Source organism: Triticum aestivum, chromosome 7A (genome assembly GCF_018294505.1).
Source record: "Triticum aestivum cultivar Chinese Spring chromosome 7A, IWGSC CS RefSeq v2.1, whole genome shotgun sequence".
NCBI classification, from domain to species: domain Eukaryota; kingdom Viridiplantae; phylum Streptophyta; class Magnoliopsida; order Poales; family Poaceae; genus Triticum; species Triticum aestivum.
In genome coordinates this window covers 387578926-387587870 of record NC_057812.1, presented here as the reverse complement: position 1 = coordinate 387587870, position 8945 = coordinate 387578926, and positions in this window count along the sequence as shown.

Genomic DNA, 8945 nt, shown 5'->3' with positions numbered 1-8945 from the left:
GCCCTGGGCCTCTCCCCGAATAATTGAGCGGGAAGGGTGCCAACACTTGGCCATTTTGAAGGGGAACATATAGTACAAGTTATCCTGACCAAAGGTGGTCTTCGGCTGCAAAAGCACTGGTGATGACGCCGTCTTGGGCTCCAGGGTGACCTCCGTCCGGCCGTCCGGCTAGTCTTGGTCTCGTTGCACCGGAATGGTAACCTTTGCCTGATACCTTGGCCTGTGCTTTCCCCCTTTGCACCAAAGGGAAAACAAGGACCCTGCGCAGGCCGACGCCCGCCTGGCCTTGATCGTCATGGCTTGTGTCATAGGATCCTTGCGAGGTACCCTTGCATTGATCTCTCCACCTCCTCGCGAGCCTGCCTGATGAGGCCGCTCTTGAGGAAGCTTCCTGTTGTCCGCCCCGCGAGGCTTGGCCCCTCGCGAGGGTCTTGAGCTTGGGCTGATGAAGATGGGCCACGCTGGGCCCCCACCTGAGAGACGCCGCAGGCCGCAGGCAGGCAAGTCTGGGGACCTTCGTTCCCAGAACACCGACAGTAGCCCCCGGGCCCAAGGCGCGCGCGGGCTTGTCTTAGCAGAGAAGCGAAGGGGCAAGCATGAAACGCCGCGGGCCCTAATAGCCTGTGGCCTTGGGCACCGCGTGGCGATTGATTGGACGTGGGCGTCTGCACTTCCCACGATGCCTCGGCAACTGCACGACTTGACAAGTTCCTGCATGCAGAGATATGGGTCATGATTACCTGAGGTCATGGTGGTCGGCGGTTGGCCTTCCCGGGCTATAAGTACGGGGCTGTGTGAGCTCCGCCAGTTCACCCCTTTCCGTTACTCCTCCTCTTCTTCTTCCTCATCCTTGCTTCCTCTTGCACCAATGGCTCCGATCCGCTGGTTTTCAGCTGAGGAGAAGGGAAAGGCCCCCAGAGAGGGTCCTGACCCCCTCCCGCCGAAGAAGCGGCAAATCCTCTTTCGCTGGGACGAAGGCGCCTAGCAGGAGGTGTCGAGGCCGTGGTACGAGCGGCCGCCGCCTGGGTTTCCGCTGCCCTTGTACGCCCGCATCATAGGCCCCAGGGTGGAGGGCGCCGAGCAACACCGACAGCGTCGCCGGCGACGCCGACGAGTCACAGTGGTGCGCGTCGTCCCCCCTAGAGTCCACGCGGAGCGCTCCTCTCGCGAGCTTGTGCTCCACGCCGCCATGCCTCCAACTTTGTGGATCCACCTTCCTCCCTCCTTCGCCTTCGAGATGCCGCCGAGCGGGGCCCTAGAGCTCTGGCTGCAGCACGCCGACTGTGGCACCCCTGCAACCGGAGCGGAGGTCGCGGTCGTCGCTCCTGGCAAGGTCTTCATGACCCGGGGCTGGGGTGAGATTGCCCGGGTCTGTCACGCGGACGGCGCCTTGGTGATTCATCTTGAATACGGCGGCGCCTTTTTGATGTTCTTCAAGGTCTTTGATGCAGAAGGACGCCGGCTGGAATGCTGCCCTACGGGAAGTGGTAGGGGTGATGAACTGGCAAGGACCAGCCCCGCCCGTTGGTCCTCCTGCAGCTCCTCAGGCAGCAGCGGAGGGACTAAGGGCTTCAGCGGCTCCCCCGAACTCCTCACGACAGCTACGAGCCTCCGAGCTCACACCGCGCTCGGAGTGGGGTAGCTGCATCGGGCCGCCGACGCCAGTGATCTAGGTGGGATTGGCGCCGTCACTGGGCAGCCCACTATTGATGATGGCGTCGCTTGGAGAGGTGCTAGCAAGTAGCATCCCTTAGGGTTAGCACCTCTTGTTCCCTGCGAGGAATTAAAGCAACAGCCCGCAGGGGCATGTAAGGCGTCTCCCGTGCCTTTTGTAAATACTATATCCTTAATATGAATTGGCGTGAGGTGTCCGTTCTGTTCCGGCTAAGCTCCCCATTTCTATCCTCACAAGGACTTGGCGCTCTACGCTGACAGGTCCCAGTCCCTAGGCAAGCTTCAGTCGTCGCTGGTATGCCAGGTCGCGATGCTGTGGTCAAGGCTAGGAGGTGAGCGGCCCGAGGTCCGGTAAGAGCCCCCGAGTCGCGATGCTCGGGAGGTCCCCTTTAGCACTCAAGCAATCCTTGTTGGGCGAGAAAGGAAGGTAGCGTCGCCGTGACAGAGTTGCACTGGGCGGGGATTTAGTGCTGCGTTGGTCTAGCTCTTGCGAGGGTGCGACTTATCTTGTGCGTCTGACGTAGTTCCTCGGAGAGGCGCCTGGCCCGAGAGGCGGTGGCCGAGGTACTGCAGGGTGAGGCCCTCGCGAGCTTCTTCCCACTCCCCCGCACTTTCCTTAACGCTCTACGTCCCCAGGTCCCGGCCCTCGAGCGAGCTCAGCCGCCGCTGGTATGACAGGTCGCGATGCCGTGGGTCAAGGCCAGAGGTTGAGGGCTGGGGAGCAGTAGGAGCCCATGAGTCGCGATGCTCAGGTACCCCCCCTTTAACGTGCAACCGGTCTGTGCCGAAGAGTGGGAGAGAGAGCTCACGATGCCCCAACATTGCTCATGGAGTAGGTCCTGCACACCAATCATGAGGAGAAACAAGGCCTGTCGTTACAGTCGCCAGCCAACCTGTGGTCACTCCGAGGGAGCGGTCAGGGTATTGAGGGCCTGGTGAGGTGGCGCCATGCGGGGCTGCCACGGCCAAAGCTCGACCACTCAGGTTTATCAATGCTGCAGGGACGGACCCGTGCGCACGCGCCGTGCCAGAGCGAGCGGCTCTTCAGATAGGCGTTGATCGAGCAGGTGATTAGGTCAGGTATGTTAAGCACATAGGAAATCCAATTTCAAGCAAGCGCAGGTAAAAGCAACCGCTGCTGGGTCGGGCCCGAGTGTCATGGGGATGATGCAGCCCGAGGGGCGCCCCCAACAAGGTAAATAAAAAGCATAACCAAAATGGATACATGCCGCGGGGATGGACCCACGCGGCCTGGGAATGGTGCAGCCCTGTGGGCGCTCCCAACTGAAAGTAGAACTCTGAAAGATGTCACCTGGTGCTGTTGAAGATGAAGTGATGCTGAGGAAGTAAGCGATGCGTGGTGAAGACATCGGCCCTCATGAGACCCCAGGCCCAGGGGCCTCGGGAGGCTCCGGTGGCACGTGCAGGTCTTCGGGGGCCATCGCCACCTCCTCCAGGACCGCACAATGCCTGACCTCCTGAGCCTCTAGAATGCTCCTCAACAGGCGCTGATGTGCGGCGACCGTGCTCGGCAGGCCGAAGGGCATGCGAACATAGCTGTGAGGTGGTCCCTCGCAGTGCCCTACGGCTGAAGGCCATAGGTGCTCCTGGGACGCAGCTTGGTTGAGCCCTGGTACGTCGACACAGACGCGCAGTCCTCCATCCTCGCCTGCATGTGGGGCCACGGAAGGTAAGCGGCAGCTGCTGCGTATGACTCTGGACTCTTGTGCCTCATGGGTGTTCCTTGCGATGAACTCCTGAGGGTTTGGTCTCCTTTAACTTGTACCTCCCTGAGGGAAGCGTGCTTGAAAACACCCCTCCAAGTGGTGCCCGAGCGCCTCCCCTGCGACCTTGGCAAGGTCGGCGGCTCTCCAAGAGAGAGCCCTCGAGCCCTGCCTGAGGAGGGCACCGGGCGCGCCTTCCTATGCGTGAGAGGGTGGCGCTCCCTGATCGGGCGCAAATCTTGACGCAATACCTCCGGAGGTGCCTGCCTCCTTGTGGCTCGGGCCAGGTGAGGTCTTCTTCTTCTTGAGGGTCGGCTTGGGAGGCCTCCTGGTCCCGTGATCTGGGTCTTCGATTGCTGTGGCTTGGAACGCATGCTCAATCAAGCACACTGCGTCCCTTTCTTCACAGGGTACGGTGATGACTCCACCGCTTCCTGGCATCTTGAGGACATTATAACCATGGCGAGTCACTGCCATAAACTTGGCTAGGGCTGGGTACTCGAGGATGGCGTTGTACGGCAGGCGGATGTGAGCGACGTCGAAGTCGATGAGCTCAGTGTGGTAGTTGTTGCATTGCCCGAAGGTGACCGGAAGGCGAACCTGCCCAATTGGAACAGTGGAACCATCGGTGACTCCTGAGAAAGGCTTGGTCGGCTGAAGCTGGTCATACGACACTTGGAGATTGTCGAACGTCTCGACGGATAGGACATTGAGTCCTGCCCCGCCATCGATGAGGGTCTTGGTGACCTGCACGTTGCTGATGACTGGGGAGCAAAGCATCGGGAGGACTCCGGCCATTGCCGCACACTTGGGCTGGTCTGTGGAACTGAACATGATCGTGCACGAAGACCACCTAAGAGGGCGCGTGGCCTCAAGCTTGGGAAGGACTACATTCACCTCGCGAGCAAACTGCTGGAAGATGCGCTGTGAGGATGGGGCCTGGGCGCCACCCAAGATGCAAGCAATTGCACGCGGCTCTTGGAATACCCCAGCCCCATCGTCTTGGTGTTGGTCTTCGTTCCTCCTTGGTGGAGGCGGCAGAGGAGGGAGGCTTGCATTGCCGTGCGGGTGGCCCTCACGAGGTTGGTCCCTAAAGCCTCCCTCGTGAGGCTGGTCCCGCCAGCGGTCCTCGCGAGGGCGGTCACGCCATCCCTGGCGAAGGCCCCGGTCTTCCCATCATCCGCCACCTCTTCCTCCTCCTCGGCCATAGCCCCTGTCATTGCGCTCTGGGCGTCGGCCAATTCGCCCATCTCGCATGGCTCTGAGCTCTTGACATTCGTTGGTGTTGTGGGTGTGGAGGTCGTGGTACATGCGGTACCGTCCGCCCTTGGATGACTCGGGCTGATCCCTGCCTCGCTTGGTGTCCGGTTCTTTTGCTAGCACGGCAGCCCCCTTGCGTTTCACATCTTTGGCCTAGAGCTTTTTTTTCTTCCGGGTAGGCTGCCGGGAGCTCAAGGATTCCTCAACCCTGGCGCACTTGGTCGCCAAGTTGAACAGCTCCAGGGATGTGCACAGGTCTTCATGGATTGCTTGCTCTTCCTTCATCTTGACGTCGCGCACGCCGTCGGAGAAGGCTGAGATGATAGCCTCTTCAGTCACCTTGGGGATCTTGAGGCGAGCGCAGTTGAAGCATTGGGTGTACTTCTGCAGGGTTTCTCCTGGCTGTTGCTTGATGCGGCGCAGGTCGCTCACGGCCGGGGGCCGGTCGCGAGTGCCCTGGAAGTTGGCGATGAAGCGGGTGCACATCTCGCTCCAGGAGGAGATCGTGCCAGGAGCCAAGTTCAGGAGCCAGGTGCGGGCGCCGTCCTTGAGCGCCATGGGGAACCAATTCGACATGACCTTTTCGTCTCCATTGGCGGCTACGATGCCCAGCTTGTAGAGCTGCAGGAACTCCGTGGGGTCCGCTGTGCCATCGTAGCGGGGAGGGAGGTCAGGCTTGAACTTGCCTGGCCATGTGATGCCGCGCAGCTCGAGGGTGAAGGCGAGGCAGCCCGCCGTGGCCACCGGCGCCCTTTGCTGGTGTTGGACTTGTTCTTGCGGGTCACCATGCACCGCCACTGGGAGCAGCGCGGGGTCTTGTCGTGGAGGCACTGGGGCGCGATCTCGGCGCACCGGCGCTGGGAGCACGCGAGCACCTTCCCGGGGACGTGGGATCTCTTGGCAGCTCCCTTCTTGCTGTGCAGGCGCCGGACATGGAGGGTCCTGCCCTGGGGCTGCGCGCCTTGGAGCCAAGGCACCTTCTTGGGGAGGAGGCAGCGGAGGCGCCTCTTGATCCTCGCCCTCTGCACGGGACGGAGGGCAAAGCAGCGAGAGGGACCACAAGGGGGAGACCCCTGTGGCACTGACGAGCTCGGTGATGCGGGCGAGCTAGTCCTCGTAGAGGTCGTCGACAGTGCGATAGTGCAGGAGCTCCCGCGCCAAGAGCAGTGAGGCGTGCACATCCATGGGTGCGCGACGAGCGTGGGACGACGAGCCAGCTGGAGTCAGCGACGGGGTGGCGGTGCGGCCATCTCGCCGCACCGAAGGATGCTGGGACGAGGCCTGCTGCTCGTTCCCCACCGGGCCGTTGGCGGCGTTGGCAGTGGGCGACAGGGAATGACGAGGGGGGCCGCCGACCGGCGCCGTCTGTGCAATGCGAGTGGCGCGAGCAGCCCGGCGCTCGGCGCGAGCCCGACGAGCGTCAGCCATGGGCACGACGGAAGATCATACGCGAACAACAGAAGAAAGATCCCGGCGCACCCCTACCTGGCGCGCCAAATGTCGGATTTCAGGTATCGGCAGACCCTTGAGGTTCGAACATTGGGGTGCGCGCGGAGATCTCTCCCCTACCGATCTACATCTGATCCTATCGTGCGAACTAAGATGAAAATGATGAACAACACAAGAGACACGAGGTTTATACTGGTTCGGGCCACCGTTGTGGTGTAATACCCTACTCCGGTGTGTGGTGTGATGGATTGCCTCTGGGCTGATGATGGACAGTACAAGGGAAGAACAGCCTCGCGAGGGCTGTTCTTGAGCTGATGCAGTGTGTTCTACTTAGTCTCTACTAGGTTCTCCTTCCCCTCCTTCTCTTTTTCTTCTCTCTTTGCTAGGGTTCTACCAGATCTCTCTCCCCTACTCTGTGGTGGCTAGCTCTATTTATAGAGGCCCTGGGCCTCTCCTCGAATAATTGAGCGGGAAGGGCGTCAACACTTGGCCATTTTGAAGGGGAACATATAGTACAAGTTATCCTGACCAAAGGTGGCTTCGGCTGCCAAAAGCACTGGTGATGACGCCGTCTTGGGCTCCACGGTGACCTCCGTCCGGCCGTCCGGCTGGTCTTGGTCTCGTTGCACCGGAATGGTAACCTTTGCCTGATACCTTGGCCTGTGCTTGCCCCTTTGCACCAAAGGGGAAACAAGGACCCTGCGCAGGCCAGCGCCCGCCTGGCCTTGATCGTCATGGCTTGCGTCATGGGATCCTCGTGAGGTACCCTTGCATTAATCTCTCCGCCTCCTCGCTAGCCTGCCTGATGAGGCCGCTCTTGAGGAAGCTTCCTGTCGTCCACCCCGCGAGGCTTGGCCCCTCACGAGGGTCTTGAGCTTGGGCTGATAAAGATGGGCCACGCTGGGCCCCCACCCGAGGCACGCCGCAGGCCGCAGGCAGGCAAGTCTGGGGACCCCCGTTCCCAGAACACCGACACATATTACTTCGCTACTAAGCACTTTGTTGCAGATATTAAGTCTTTCAGGTGCGGTTGAATTGACAATTCAACTGTTAATACTTGAGAATATTCTTTGGCTCCCCTTATGTCGAATCAATAAATTTGGGTTAAATACTCTACCCTCGAAAACTGTTGCGACCCCCTATACTTGTGGGTTATCAAGACTATTTTCTGGCGCCGTTGCTGGGGAGCATAGCTCTATTCTTTGAGTCACTTGGGATTTATATCTATTGATCACTATGGAGAACTTGAAATATGAAAGAACCAAGATTTATCCCTCAAGTACGAGGGAGGTAAGGAACTGCCATCTAGCTCTGTACTTGATTCACCTTCTGTTATGAGTAAACTTGCGACACCTACACCTGCTATTCATTCTGATATGTCGCATGTTATTGATGATGCCACTTATGCTTTGCATGATGTTTATGATGAAACTACTTCTATGCTTGATAATATTGTGCCACTAGGTGAATTTCTTGATGAACAACTTGCTAGGGTTAGAGAGAATGAAATTATTGAAACTGATAATATTGATGAAAGTGATGATGAAGATTCTCCCCCTAGATATGAATTGCCTATTGTGCCTGAGGGTTATGTTATGGATGAAGAAACTGCTAGAGACTTTTTGGCTTGCAATGATAGATATGATCTTAAGAAACTGTTAGCTAAGCTGAAAGAAAAGTCTTTGAATGCTAGAATGAAACATGACCCTGCTTTTGCTACTTCACCTATCTGTATTTCTGATAAGGATTATGATTTCTCTGTCGATCCTGAGTTAATTATTTTGGTTGAACCTAACCCTTTTTATGGCTATGAATCTTAAACTGTTGTGGCACATCTTACTAAATTAAATGATATAGCTACCCTGTTCACTAATGTTGAGAAAACTCGCTACTACTTTATCCTTAAGTTATTTCCGTTCTCATTAAAGGGTGATGCTAAAACATGGTTTAATTCTCTTGATCTTGGTTGTGTCGGTGTACTAGAATAGGGGTACCCTAGTACCCCCGAACATGTGCACGGGCAGTTGCAGCACCCCGCGGCAAGGCTTGCCGGGAGAACGCCAAGATCCTCCGTGGTTCCCTTGGAGCCATTCAAGAACAAAGTATTTAAGCTCAGGAGACAAGGCCCCGGCAAGAGGAGCTTGCCGGGAAGGCCAACCAAGGCACTCCAAGGAACTTGCCGCGACGCGCCACGCGCTCCGGCAAGGCAACATGGCCCCGGCAAGAGGAGCTTGCCGGGAAGACCAACCAAGGTACCTCGAGGCCCGGTGAGCGACAAGCTTCCGGACCCGACAAGATAACAACAGCGGCAAGGCGCTTGCCGTGGCAGGCGGCCACTCTGTGCCCACGCTCCAGCGCATCCACCAACGTGTCGCGCTGGGGGCCTCTCCAGGCGCGCGTGGCGGGAGGCTGTGCAGCCAGCGGTGCGCAGTGTCATGCAAAGCTGACAAGATCGCCATCGTGGCGAACGGTGGCGCCCCTAACGATCCTTTTCTGCACTGTTTGGGTGACCCAAACAGGCATTTAATGTCCTTGTCCCCTGCCGTCAGGGTTAGGTAGGGTGCACTGTACAAGTAACTGTACCAACCACCTCGCTTTTTACATTTGTACCCTTCTCTGCGTTGCCACCTATCGGTGACCCCTTTAGCGTATAAAAGGAGGCCCATGCGCAACGTAGAGGGGGTTCGGTTCGATTCATTCGTAAGCCAGAAAACACTTAGCTCTCGCGAGCAAGAACATAATACAACCAGACAAGCAGCAGTAGGAGTGTTATCTCTCTGGAGAGCTCCGAAGCTGGGTAAACTGCTCGTGTGCTTCGCCTCGATCTGCTCTTCGTGT